Below are 14,798 nucleotides of genomic sequence, written 5' to 3'. Positions count from 1 at the left end.
GTTAAATGTGTTTAAGTCCCATGATCTATGCAAGGGGTTTCTGCAGTAAGGTAACTTGTCCAGCTGATTTCCATGCTCTAATGTAGAGCAAAATGTTTAACAACAAACAGGATAGATTAGAAATGAGTGAAATTATGGTAGGCTGTAAAATGTGACTGGGATCCAGTTGCTGTTGGTGACCATCCAAACAGGGTATCCCACAGGGATGTTGTCATGGTCAGCGTATGGGCTTGTTCGGGACAGGTTAATGGTTGGACTCGATGCTCTCAAGCGTCTTTTCAAATGCAATGATTCTGTGATTCTAAGAAAAGCTGATTTTCAGCCTTAACTCTGTCTCTCAGCAGAGAAATGACACTGCAGGAAGGCAGTGTGTCTGCCAGCTGAGGGAGGGAACATCAGTGCTTGCTTCAGGCTGTTTCACTTTTGGGTTGTTATTTCCTCCCCCCTCTCAGGAGACTGATCCCCCTGGGATGGCATCTTTGCTGCCTCTCGTCACCCTGTCACTGCCGTTTGGGACCCTGGTTGGTGGGACCCACAAGGCATGTGATGAAAATTCTCTTCCTCTAACTACTAGATCAACCAGTCTTTCAAGTATTCATAGGTCTTTTATTTATACGTGTGTCTCTATATATTTATATGTACACTGTAATGTGATGAGGTAGTGGATTTTTCCTGGAAGCTTCATCCCAGCCCTGGAACTAGGACTTTTCTTTAGGGTATCTTAGAGCTGTCTGTGAAGGAGAAGGGGTATTGCAGCACAGCAGAAATAATGGCAGAATCCCAGCCCCTCCAGCATGTCTTTGAAACCCTCCCACTGTCCCACACACCATTAATCAGTATCTCTTGCAGGACTGGCTCCAGGGACATCTGCCTCAATAGACAAGAGCAGGACTGCAGCAGAAGTAGCATGAGCGCCTGGCAGAGTTTGACTAGGACTAGTAATTGGTAGTGAGGGTGCTAGTGCTCCGTCCAAGTGTGTGGTACGTGAACGTTTGAAGGGTGTGAGAACCCTGTGTAAAACCACATTTGGGGTTCCCCAGTGTGACTGGGACACCCTTGTAATTCTCTGCTTTGCATCCCAGCCTCTGGGCACAGTGGGCATGGGCCACTTGCGGATTGTGGTGGCAGTTTGTCAAGGCAGATGGGACACAGCCGACTGCCTGAGCCAGCGTCTCCCCAGAACCTAGGCCCCGATGATTTGCAGTGCTGGCTGGGGGTGAGTTCACTTCCAGATACTGAGCTGTCAGGGCACTGGTTTCTCCATAGCTATGCTATGCTCTGCTGTTCTATGACATGCTGTGCCTTGCTATATGCTACATGCTGTGCTCGGACATCCTCGAGCCGGCTGGGCCGAGGCTGGACCTCCCGCAGTGACTCCCGGAGCACCCCTGGGTGCCCAGTGCCATGATGCTGCAGCCATCACAAAGCCGTGGTGGTCGCTGTGGAGATGCCCATTGTGATGGGGCCCCCACGCTGAGCGTGGGCTATTGAAGGAGCCAGAGCCCTGCAGGAACCAGTGCAGAGGAGACCCCTCCCTCGGGAGGCTGCATCTCCCGTGGCTGCCCTGCGCATCCAGGTACATGTTCTTTGACTTTGCAATCCTCTTTTAGTGTTGCCTTGAAACACATGGTGGGTGCAAAGCAGGAGCCTTCTGTGTGCAGGAGGCATGTGTGTAACCCACCATCCTTCATCGGGCTTCTTGGCTCCTAAGACTAGGTAATTTCCCATCCTCTGTTTGATAACTTGGAACTTCATTATCCAAGCTCTGATACTTATGAGGCAATAGGAATAAAAGGTCCCCATCCACAGCTTCTTCAGCTGCTTTGTCAGCAATGTGATTGCCAATATTCTCTGGAGCGTTATCAAACTGATGTGTCTCGAAAGCAAATTTTGACTTTCTGACAATTTCAGAAGTCTCAGTAGCACCATCAGCTCAGCTTTCTGTGCTGATGTGTTGGGGGAGGAGGAATGTAGGGCTATAGCCTCTATTATGTTTGGTTTAGCTCTATTATGTTATGGTCTGTAAACAGTTGTGGGTCAGCTCTCCTGCTTCTGAATCTGTTGTCAAAACCACTGCTGGTAGAAACGGTTTGATACTTTCAAGTCTACGCCCTCTTGTCATAGAGGAATAGTTACTGCTTCTGCAGCTCGTGATGGTCCTGGTGCTTTGGCAGCCCATACTTGTGGATATACCCACTTTCTCTGTGATATCCGGCTCTGTGCCTGGTTTCTGTAACAAAAGCTCTTACCTCCGCAGCTTTTTTTTTTTCATTATGAACATGGACCTGAATTTTCTTTCTTTAACCCTAATGGATGCATGTAATTTACTCAGTAAATCTCTATCCAATACCAGCATGGGCTACTCAGGCATGCAAAGAACTTTATGGCTCAACATCTGTTTGCCAATTTCTCAAACATAAAGGAAGGACGAGTTCCTGTCCACCTGTGGCACCAATGCCTGAAACTGTTTGTTTGCTTAATTGCCCTTTACAAGTATCTATAACAGAACAAGTAGCTTCTGTTTCTACAAGGAATTTTACCTTCTCATTCTCCAACCTAACTGTAGCCAGGGGCTCTGCTGGGGAGGGATTCGAATCTTCCCCCACTCCTCCTCAATCTTCATCTAAAGGAATCATTCTCTCTTCCTGTCCTGATGGTCCACTAAATCTCCAGTGTTTCTTTTGATTCTGAGGGCATTTTCCCTTTGAGTGCAACCTGTGGAATCTGTTCACAAACCTTTCCATGTAATCCTTGTTTTGTCTCCTCCTGGGCCACTCCCCCCTTTCTGGTTTCTTGTGGGATAGCTACAGGCAGCAACTTTTCTCTCTTTTTTTTTCTCCTAAAGATTCCAGTTTTACTCTGGAGCTTATCTTATGGCTCCACATATACATTAACAAATTTCTCGTTGAAACCTGACACACTATAACCAACAAAACACAATGTTGTATTATATTAATAATTATATGAATTCTATTAATAATACCTATATTAATAATCAGGAATTGAAAGCCCTCCCCAGTATTATTGAACCATTTGAACCATTTCAGAGAACTTGCACCAGAGCAATAGTGGTCCGATTGTGATAGGTCTCCAAGGCCACATCCATTGTTTTTACCAAATCACATTGGTCCTCCCCTTGAAGATTTTGTACCTTTTTCCTTATGTCTTTCATGGATTGACTTTTTGTTAAATGGCCTAACTCTTTCCTTCTTTCCTCTGCTGCAGGATCAATAGTAGCATATTTATGCATCACATCTTTTAATCTTCCCACGAATCCAGAAGGTGATTCATTTACATCTTGCTTTATTTCATATAGCTTAGACCAGCTCACTGCCTTGGGGACCGCATTCCTAACGCTGAATAAAATCCACCTCCGATATTGTTTCAAAGCTTGCCTGTCCCGATTAGGGTCCCAGTTCAGATCAGGGGTAGGTACGTGAAGATTCACTGTACCTGTCGCTGTGCCTGCTGTTATTTGTTGCTGTACTGCAGTCTGAGCCTTACGAATAATCATATTTGTGTCAACACTCTAGAAAGCATGATGCGTAATTAGCAGCCACTTGTTTCCAACTCTTCAAATCTATAATAGTAAAGGGAATCTTCATAATGAGCAGATCATCATTACGCACAGCTTGACTTAGAGGTGTAATCAGAGTTTCCCCTAATTTTCCCCTAGTTTGACCTGGTGTAAGGCAAAATCCTTCAGCCAGCCCCCCTACCCCCCCGCCCCAATATCTCTGGTGCGTGTGCTGGTGCTTGTGCTTGATTCTCATTGTCAGCAACTTCAGCCCCATTATTCACATTACCTCTTCTCCAGGGAGCTCCCATCAAATCCAAATCCTCCTCTGCATTCCTCAAATATTTAGTGCATAACCGCTCTATGGTGTACAAAGAGCAACAGCGTTTAAGCTAATTTCACTGTCTTTCTCCAAGACAATACAGACAGGTCCTGCAGTGCAAAATTAAAACTGCAATCCTTTTGCTGTTCCAGATGATTTCTCAAAGTGAAACACATTTCTGCATAAGCTACTTCATCCCAAATTCCTTCTCATCTTAAGAATAACATCCACCAATGACAACAGTATTTTACCAGAGTCTCCCAAGTAACCTAACCCCTCAGGGGTCCACCACTTTGTTCCAAAGTCTCCCCAGTGACCGAACCACCCGGGTGTTCACCAATTTGTTTCCAGTGTTGTGAAATGCAACTCAATGGGGTTTCTTCATCCCCCTCTGTGGAGACAGTGGTCCTGACCTCCACCGGGATTGTTGCAAAATGCAACCCAATGGGGACCTTTTCAGGATCCCCCCTTTGGAGGCAGTGGTACCCATGATCCTGACCTCCACCAAATACCAAAATCCAGATGACCATAACTAAACTGCCTTTTAACCTCCGCGAAGGGCGTCCCTCTGTGCCTTACGTGGAAAGGGACCAAAAAGAATGCCTTTTTAAAGAAATTAAATCAGGGTCTCACTGAGGTCCCGAGATTGGTTCTGCGTACTGGGTTTCCTTTCAAGCAAACTCCCCTGATGCTGGCATGAAGGTCCCAGAGACTCCCCAGATCCGTGGGAAACACAGCTGGGTGTCCCTGTTCAGGCGCCAAATTGTTACCATCAAAGTCGGTCAGAGAAATTCTCTAAGGCTCAATTTGGAGTTTCAGAAAGCAGCATTCTTTATTGCAGCGCTGGGCGCACACGTGAATCGTTTCACAAAGGTGAGCACACCCGGTACTTGCCAACAGCAGCTCTATATTTAGCATAGTCATGCATATTCACAGCTTTTCCCAGGAACTAGTTATAATACTTGCATCCTAATTACGCATGAGCTTTCTTGCTGAGTGGGAGTCTTTGGTGGGCACCGATAGTCTTCCTCACTGTGTTTACTGAATGACCTCAGTGCTTGTGCACGCTCCCAAGGCCCGAGTGCCCAGTTAGCAATTGGTATGTCCTTGCTTCTGCTCTTTTCCAGTCTCACTCCACGCTGGGTGCCAGTCTGCTGTCTTGAAGGCTGGCATCTTTGGTCTTATTTACTGTCTCCATAGTTGTTATCAGTCCCATGATGTTCCTTCCCCCATCAGCCAAACATTCCTTTCTCTCTACACGTTAGTAAGTTAGAACAGTTTGGTCTATTCTACTATGCTAAAGGCACACACACTATTGTTAGTTTAAGATTTAAGGTTACAACACAGTGACCACAGGGACGCACTAGGGACAGGGTGCCCATAGGGACATGGTGGGTCACATGGGGACCATGGGGACACAGACATCACAATGACCATAGAGACATGGGACCACAGGGGTGGCTGAGTCTGGAACACCCCATGTTCAGGTGTGCGAGGCCACGGAACCCCACAGAACCCTTCACCAGAGGCACTTGGAGATGACAACTGCTCCTTGGAACACAAGCTATGGGTGGAGGAGGCAAGAGCAGCTCCTATCCTGGTTCCCGTCTTGGTGCCTGGACAGGCAGCAGGGCTGCTGTGACACACTGTGATGTCACCTGCTACACACTGTGACGTCACCTGCCACACACTGTGACGTCACCTGCCATGCACTAGGACATCACCGCTCCCACTGCTTATATTGCATGCGGTGACTCCCCACGGCAGTCACTGTGCAGAGATGACTCTGAGAACTTCCCAAAGCAGCACCTGCAGCATCATCGGGTGGCATCCAAGAGGAGGGACCTTCTGCAGTGGCAGCGCCAGCATCCCCAGGTGCATCAACCCTCCACGATGGGCCAAGGGTTCGTGGGGAGCTTCCAACCTCTGCCTGGGAGTCCCTGTTCCAGGGGCACCCACAGTTCCTCCGGTTGCTGCAGCCCTGGCTTGTCTTAGGAACTGGAGCAGTTCTTTGGTGTGAAGGGTTTCAAGGCTGCCTGGGCAGGCAGCGAGGCTGGTGCTGGCCTCAGGGCTGAGCTACCATCCCCTGGTCAGGCAGCGTGGCTGATGCTGATATCGGGGTTGAGCTCCCATCCCCCTGGGTGGCATTTTGGCTGGGATAGATTTAATTCTCTTTCCTGTGGCTGGTGCAGTGCTGTGTTCTCGCATTATTCTGGCAATAATGCTGGTAACACACTGATGCTTTAGTTGTTGCTCAGTAGCACTTACCCTGATCAAGGACTTTTTAGTCAATCACGCTCTGCAGTGAGGAGGGGCACAAGAAGCTGGGAGGAAGCAGACAGGACCCCTGACCCAAACTAGCCAAAGGGGTATTCCATCCCACAGCACGTCAAGCCCAGGATAGAAACTGGGGGAGTCACCCTGCAGGGATGGGATTGGGTCAGGCTGGGTATCGCTCAGTGGGTACTGAGCAATTGCATTGGGCATCACTGCTGGTTAGAATTATCCTTTCTCCTGTCTAGTTTTATGCTCTGTCCCTTTTAAACCACAACAGCTCTACAGCAGCAAACTTTGCTGTACAGCTCTTCATAGTGATTTTAGTGATAGAAGGTTTTACCTTTTCTGTTGTTGCTTCAGGTTTGGTTTTTCACTTCTTTTCATGACTTTGTTCTCGTATTTTTAAAGAGCTCCGGCTGGTGGGTGAATTATTTCTCTCTCTAATTCCCGCGGGTTTCCGACCCCCCCCTTGCTCCTTCAGCTGCTGATTGCCAGGTTTTCCATATGGGTCCTTCCCTCCATGTGCGTCCCGTGCCCGTCCCAGGTCTGTAGCGTTCCCGTCAGCAGCCTGGCAGAGGTGCGGAGCGGCTCCTGCTCCCCAGCTCCCTGTGGCCATAGTTGTGATGGCTGCCGTTTCCCTGGCACGGGCTGATTCTCAGTCTGCAGCTGAGGGTTGCTTTTCCACAGCGGAGTCTTGTCTGGGGCTGGGGCAGTGTGGGGGCTGGCCCCGGCGGTCTGTGCTGTTGTGTCTGGCCGTGGGACTGCGTGTTGAGTCAGTGGGATTTGTGCTCACAGTTGCTAATAGTGCACAGTGTAGAGAACGCAGGAATCTGGTTTGTTTTCCATGCAGACTGAAGTAAAAGGAAGCATTTGGTGGGATGGAGCCATTTCATTCTTGTGGGGTTGTGGGATGAAGGATGCTGCAAACGTGCGGAATGCAGGGGAGCCCAGCATGGCTGTTGCGGGGCTTGAGGTTTGTCTCTTACTGAGACTGACTCTGCGGCTCTGGCAGCAGAGGGCAGAGGCTGGTCCCCCCATGTCCACTCCCGGAGCACCCCTGGGTGCCCAGTGCCATGGGCACGATGCTGCCGCCATCACAAAGCCGTGGCGGTCGCTGTGGAGATGACCATTGTGACCGGGCCCCCATGCTGAGCGTGGGCTATTTAAGGAGCCAGAGCCCTGCAGTAACCAGTGCAGAGGAGACCCCTCCCTCGGGAGGCTGCATCTCCCGTGGCTGCCCTGCGCATCCAGGTACGTGTTCTTTGACTTTGCAATCCTGTTGTAGTGTTGGCTTGAAACACATGGTGGGTGCGTGCTCTAAAGGGAGGAGAAGCTGTCAGGAGATGTGCTGGTGCCATCCCAGCTGTAGGAGCAGGGGATGGGTGAGGAGGAGGCGCTGGGCTTGTTCCTGTGCTTGGAGCTGAGCTCTGCCTGCAGAGGTGCTGGGGGCGAAGCAGGAGCCTTCTGTGTGCAGGAGCTGCTGGTGTCAGAGGTGCTGAGAAGGTGTCAGGGCAGGAGCAGCCCCTGGGCAGTGCAGCTGCTGGTGCTGTCCCTGGGAGCTCAGCACAAGGGGACCTGCCTGGCTCCGGCAAGGCCCGCGCAAGCCCCCCGGGCATTGTGGAAGGCGGCAGGAGGGGTGCCGCTGGGCTCTGGTAAAGGCCAGGCCAGCGCCGGGCGTTGCGCAAGGCTCCAGTGCTCTGCTGGGCTCTGCCAATGCATTCGGGAAGGTGACAAAGGCCCTGGCAGGCGCAGGCACAGCCCAGAAGCCCAGCGGGCATTGCACAAGGTGGGAAGGAGCTGGTGGGCTCTGGGCACACCTGCGCAATCCTGACTGCGGCAATGCCCGCGGGAGCCCCTCTGCTCCCCCAGCAACAGGGCCAGGACAGGAGCTGTTGCTGGGCCTCCCCTGCCCTTGGCAAGCACTGTCCCAGCCCCAGCAACACTCGGGAGCTGCGCTTCCTGAGCCAAGGAATGCTGCTTCCAGCTGCGTGCCCATACAAAGAGCCCAGCTCCAAGAGTGCAAACGTCCAGCCCCTGCTGCCACAGCAAAGGGGCCAGGACAGGGGAAGTGTTGAAACCCAGCCGCTCGCTCAGCACCAGCAGCCGCTCGCTCAGCACCCAGGTGGGTTGGGGAGGAGAATGGGAACAGTGCGAAACCCACAGGGGGAGATGAGAACAGGTCAGGAACTGAAATCAAGCACAATGTAATATTAGTGTTATTGTTATTGATAAGAATGGAAACAACAAGGGGAGACATACAGAACCAAAAGGGGAAGGAAAGCTTCCCTAGCGAGCAGTGATGCTCAACACAATTGCTCAGCACCCACTGAGTGATACCCAGGCCGACCCAAGCAGCGACGTGTCCCTTCTTGCTGACTCCCTCCAGTTTCTGTGGCCTGAGGTGCCATGGGCCCACTGGACTGAAAAGCATTTATATTAGAGTGTATAATTTATAATGGTCATATTGATATAGAATCAGTTCTATTATTATAATAGGTAATACTTTTATTTGCATTATAGCTTCTTATAAAAAGAAGTGAAGGTTAGATTTGACTTTGGGTCAGGAACAGGGGTTCTGGTCACAAATAGCATTTATAGTCATGGGTTAGGGTTTGTGTTAGGCCACAGTCTCAAAGCAGGGAGGTGACAAGGATGTGAGGAGTTTGGGGGTTGCAGTGGTGTTTTGGGGGCTCTGGGGATGTTTTAGGGTGTCCATCGGAAGTTGCAGAGGTGGTTTAGGGTTTTTTTGAGATGTTTCAGGGGTTTTTCTGGGTGTTATGGAGGTGTTTTAGAGAGGTCCACTAGAGCAGCTTGCTCCAAGCCCTGTCCAACCTGGCCTGAAACCAGGGATGGGGCAGGCACAGCTTCACTGGGCGCCCTGTGCCAGCACCTCAGCACCTTCACAGTGAAGAATTCCTTCCTAATGTCTAATCTAAATCTTCCCTCTTTCATCTTCAAGCAGTTCCCCCTTATCATTGCAGACCCTTGTAAAAAACTCCTCTCCCGATTTCTTGTAGGCCCTGTTTAGGTATGGGCTTAGTAAGGACTTCCTGGAGCCCATCATTGTAGGATTATAAGAGAACAGAGGTTGGAAGGGACACTAGGATTTCTGAAGTCCAACCCGTCAGGAACAGGGTCAGAGCAAGTGGTTCAGTTCTTGACAGCCTTCTCTTCCCAAGCTCTCAGGGCCCCATCAACCTTCCCTTCTCTGGACTAGACAAGCCCAGCTCCTCCAGCCTCTCCATACAGGCACTGTGCTCCAGTCCCTGCCTGTCCTGGGGGCCCATTGCTAAATCCACTCCTGCATTGCCTTGGCAGAGGGAGCATGAACATGTATTGGCTGTGTGCAGAAGAGCATAGAGAAACCCAGCGCCCCAGGCAGCTGCTGCCATGTGGACACAAGCTCTGCTGCCCAGGAGGCTCCCGTAGTGCAGCAGGGGCTTGCAGATGGCCACATAGCGGTCGTAGGACATGAGAGTGAGGGGGAAATACTCTGCAGAAGTGAAAAAGAGAAAGAAAAAGATCTGTGCAGCACAACCTGTGTAGGAGATGGCCCTGGTGTCCCACAGGGAATTGGCCATGGATTTGGGGACAGTGGTGGAGATGCAGCCCAGGTCCAGCAGGGAGAGGTTGAGGAGGAAGAAGCACATGGGGGTGTGGAGGTGCTGGTCGCAGGCTGTGCTGGTGATGATGAGGCCGTTGCCCAGGAGCGCAGCCAGGAAGATGCCCAGGAAGAGCCAGAAGTGCCAGAGCTGCAGCTCCCGCGTGTCTGCAAATGGCAGGAGGAGGAAGTGGGTGATGGAGCTGCCGTTGGACATTTGCTGCCGCTGGGCATGGGGCACTGTCAGAGGAGGAAAAGGCAGTGACAGGTTACAGGAGACTTCTCAGGATAAAACCAGTTCATTTCCCACAAGATTTCCACCATCCCCTCAAGTTCAAATGCATTTTCCCTTTCCTGGTGCTGTTGGCTAAGTGTGCTGGCAGAAGCAATGTGGCTCCAAGGACTAAGCTCTGTATCGCTGCGGGGTTTTCATGAAGCCGCGCTGCGAAAGCTCCGATACCCACCAGGGATGTCAGATGTAACAGAGTTTCAGTGTCTGCCCTCACAACTATGACAATTGTGGCTGCAGAGCAGAGCCTCAGCGTGACTTTATCAGGATTTTCTCAGGAATTTCTCAGCTGACAAGTGCTATTTGAGGTGTAGAAATCCTAATTTTTGTAACTGAACGCATGGCTCGTGGATGAGTGCATAGTCTGGAGAGCTGCAGACTCCATCACTCTTGTTTCCAGCTGCCCTGTGTCCTGGTTTAGCAGTAGCAGTCATTTTTTCTCCTTCTTCGTACCTGGCGCAGCGCTGTGTTTTTGACTTTCGGCCTGGGAACAGAGCTGATAACACTGATGTTTACCTTGACCAAGGACTATGTGAGTCTCATGCTGTGCCAGGGAGGAGGGGAAGCTGGGAGGAAGCGGGGACAGGACACCTGACCCAAACTAGCCAAAGAGGTATTCCATACCACAGCACATCATGCCCGGGATGTAACTGAGAATTACTCGGAAGGGCAGGAACTCGGCTGGGTGGAGGGCGAGTTATCGGTCGGCGGGTGGTAAGGTGTTGTATCCTCTTCCCTTGTTATTTCCTTTATCATTATTATTATTGGTGTTAGCAGTAGTGATTTGTGTTATAGCTTAGTTACTAAACTGTTCTTATCTCAACCCCTGGGAGTTGCATTCTTTCTATTCTTCTCCCCGCACCTCCAGGAGTCGCCGGGGGGGGGGGGGGAAAGGGTGGAGGTGGGAAGTAGACTGCATGGTTCTAATTTATGGCCTGGGCTTAAACCACAACACCCTGCACTTGTCCTTGTGATAGCCCAAGTATTACTCCACACACAGATAAATAGAATAAAAGGAGAAAGAATGAGATAAAGAACAACTGGACTCTGGTGCCAGGTAGGGAGCCCTGCTGTTTCAAAGGGCAGAACTTCTCCCTTGCATCCCAGGGTGCAGCTGTGACACACAGAGCAGGACACAGCCCTTGGAAGCAGAAGTAAAGAACTCAGAGCGCAGAGTGCTGACACCAAGGGAAGACTCCGCACTCCCAAGAACCCCATGGGAGAGCTGTGCCTGTCTGGGGGCAGGTCACAAGCCCAGCAGGACAGGCAGAGCAGACAGGGAAGTGCAGAGGAGATGTTCTGAGAGGCAGCCAGCTCCTTGCCCAGCAGAGCATGGCCAGCAGCCACCTCCAGTGCCAGACACCAAGAGAGCTGCCTGAACGCACCCTCCCCAGGCCTGGGCTGCACTTTCCCCCCACTCCCTGCCCATGTCTCTGCTGCCTGGAGCTGTCCCTGCCAGGAGCTGCTGCTCTGGGCCCAGCTCTGCTCCCTCTCAGTGCTCCCAGAGCCCATCCCATGGGCTGTGTGCTCAGCTCTGCCCTGCACACCCCTCCCGGCAGCAGGGCTCTGCCCAGGGGCAGCTCTGCCTCTGCAGGAACCTCACACCTGGCACTCCATGGATCCATCAATGGTGAATGGAGAAACATGGTCACCCCCTGAGGAAAGCCTGGAGAGCTTCTTAACTCTTCACTTAGTTACTGGTGACAATGAGCAGTGTGCAGGAAGGTGAGGGAGGGTGGAGGGAAGTCAGCAAGAAACGAGGTGATGGTTCAGGGCTTTAACCAATCTTTACAAACAGGATGGAGCCCAGCAATGGAGAGCAGTTGATGTCTGTAGGTGGAGGAGGAGTAGGTGTTCCTGGAGTGTGGCTGCAGACCCTGGACAAAGCAGAGGCTGTCTGAGAAGTTTCCCTCATGGGAACATGCCTCAGCGTGGCACATGGGGAATGCCCACTGCTGGGGGTGCCTGAACACTGCTCCTCATGCCCCATGAGCCGACCTCCCTGTCTGCCTCTCCTGCACTACCCAAACTTGCCTGGAATGCAGGATCCATCCCTGAGCCTGGAGAATGCAGGAACCTCCTGCAGTGAGAGAGGGTGCTACAGGCAGGAAGCTGTCCCAAATGAGGTGCCCTGTCCCCACAGCATGGGGTACCTTGCACCCAAGGACACCACCTTTCCTTCTGGCTCTTGCCAGGAAGGTCTCAATCCGGACCATTGGCTTTTCCCACTGCTCTCTCATGCTGCTTAGTTCTCTATCCTGATGGCATCACCCATTCCTCTAGAAGGAACAGAATTCCTTGCTGAGGGATATTCACTCCACCTGCTGAATTGACACTATAGTAGCAGCCTACAACTACTTGAAATGTGGCTTCAGAGATGATGGAGTTTTCTTGCTAGCAGGAAGAGAAGGAAACCTCTACAAAGTGCAGCTTGGCAGGTTCAGACTCAAAGGTAGGTAAGAGAAATGTCTCTCAAAAGGTGGAGTTGTGGTGCAGGAGGTCACCCAGAGGGAGTCTGGCTCAGCCCATGGCTTTGTGTTTCAAGGAGCAGGCAGTGATGGGTGCAGAGATGTGACTGAAGGTACAGAAATGCCAGGTGAGAGCCAGGTGGGAAAGCAAGATGGGTGTCAACAGCCTGAAGGGAAAGAGGTGCAGGCATGGGCCAGTGCAGGACAGCCTGCAGCAGAGATGAGTGAGGATTCTGGCAAGGCTGGAAGGCCCAAAAGAACAATATAGCCCTGGGCTATGGCAGTTGCCTCTTTCATCAAGGCCTTTGAGGAGAACTTTCTTTCTCAGGATTTCAGGCTCTTCTTCTCCAAGGGCTGTGGTCAGGGCTTGGCCTTTCTGCTTCATCAAACAAACCAAAGGTTTTCTCACCACCAGATACCTGCATCTTGTCTCCCAGGAGTCACAGCCTCCAGTTACTTGTTTTAACGAGTCCCTGGGGAGGCTTTGTCAGTAAGAGCCCTCAGTGGGGCCCATTAATGCTGAAGGGCCTTGGGGCTTTGTTTCTGATTTGGACTTCTTGAGAGGTTTCCTCAGTCTGCTCTCAGCACCTGAGGTTCATGGACTCAGCCCAAATACACCATGGGGCTCATTAAAATCTTTGGGTTTCGTCAAGCCTTGCAGATTGCACCGCGCTTTGGAGGTTTCTGAGTGCAGGGAGATTACAAAGAACATCTGATAAAAGGTATTTGAAAGTGTTTCTTACTTTTCAGTTTAGAAATTTCTGTGACTTCTGGAATGCCTGGCACAGGGATCACTGGAACCTGCCAGCACACCTCCTGCCTTCCGCAATGCCCGGGGGGCTTGCGCGGGCCTTGCCGGAGCCAGGCAGGTCCCCTTGTGCTGAGCTCCCAGGGACAGCACCAGCAGCTGCACTGCCCAGGGGCTGCTCCTGCCCTGACACCTTCTCAGCACCTCTGACACCAGCAGCTCCTGCACACAGAAGGCTCCTGCTTCGCCCCCAGCACCTCTGCAGGCAGAGCTCAGCTCCAAGCACAGGAACAAGCCCAGCGCCTCCTCCTCACCCATCCCCTGCTCCTACAGCTGGGATGGCACCAGCACATCTCCTAACAGCTTCTCCTCCCTTTAGAGCACGCACCCACCATGTGTTTCAAGCCAACACTAAAACAGGATTGCAAAGTCAAAGAACACGTACCTGGATGCGCAGGGCAGCCACGGGAGATGCAGCCTCCCGAGGCAGGGCTCTCCTCTGCACTGGTTCCTGCAGGGCTCTGGCTCCTTAAATAGCCCACGCTCAGCATGGGGGCCCGGTCACAATGGGCATCTCCACAGCGACCACCACAGCTTTGTGATGGCAGCAGCATCGTGCCCATGGCGCTGGGCACCCAGGGGTGCTCCGGGAGTGGACATGGGGGAACCAGCCTCTGCTCTCTGCTGCCAGAGCCGCAGAGTCAGTCTCAGTGGGAGACAAGCCTCCGGCCCCTCAGAAGCCATGCTGGGATGCCCCGCACCCCGCATGCTCGCAGCATCCTTCATCCCGCAGCCTCACAAGAAAGGGATGGCTCCATCCCGCCAAGTGCTTCCTTTTACTTCATTCCATGTGGAAACCGAATCAGATCCCTGTGTTCCCTACACTGTGCACTATTAACTGCGAGCACAAATCCCACTGACTCAACATGCGGTGCACGGCCAGACTTGACAGTGCAAACTTCCAGGGCCAGCCCCCACCCTGCCCCAGCCCCAGACAAGACTCCGCTGTGGAAAAGCAACCCTCAGCTGCAGACTGATAAGCTGCCCTTGCCAAGGAAACGGCAGCGACCACAACTATGGCCACAGGGAGCTGGGGAGCAGGAGCCGCTCTGCACCTCCACCAGTCTGCTGACGGAACACTACAGACCCAGGAGAGGCACGGAACGCACAGAGAGGGAAGGACCCACATGGAAAGGAGCAAGGCGCAGGTTGGAAATCCGCAAGAATGATAGAAAGAGAAATAACTCACCCATCAGCCAGAGCTCTTTAAAAATACAAGAACAAAGTCATGGTGAAGGATTTCGCCTTCTTCATGACCTACGTGAGGTAAATAAGACTATCCAGCCTATGGGTCCCATTCAAACGCTGTTAACCATGAACTCTATGATACCAAAAGGACAACCTTGTGCCGTTCTTGATATTAAGGACTGTTTTTTCTCCATACCCTTACATGAAGAGGACAAAGAACGGTTTGCTTTTTCTCTCGTATTCCCAAATAGCCAACGTCCTAATTTACATTTCCAGTGGAAAGTGCTGCCTCAAGGAATGGTCAATTCACCCACCATCTGTCAGATTA

This window comes from Psittacula echo, assembly GCF_963264785.1.
Source record: "Psittacula echo genome assembly, chromosome: 19".
Taxonomy (NCBI): Eukaryota; Metazoa; Chordata; class Aves; order Psittaciformes; family Psittacidae; genus Psittacula; species Psittacula echo.
Note: the sequence above shows the minus strand (reverse complement) of the source record.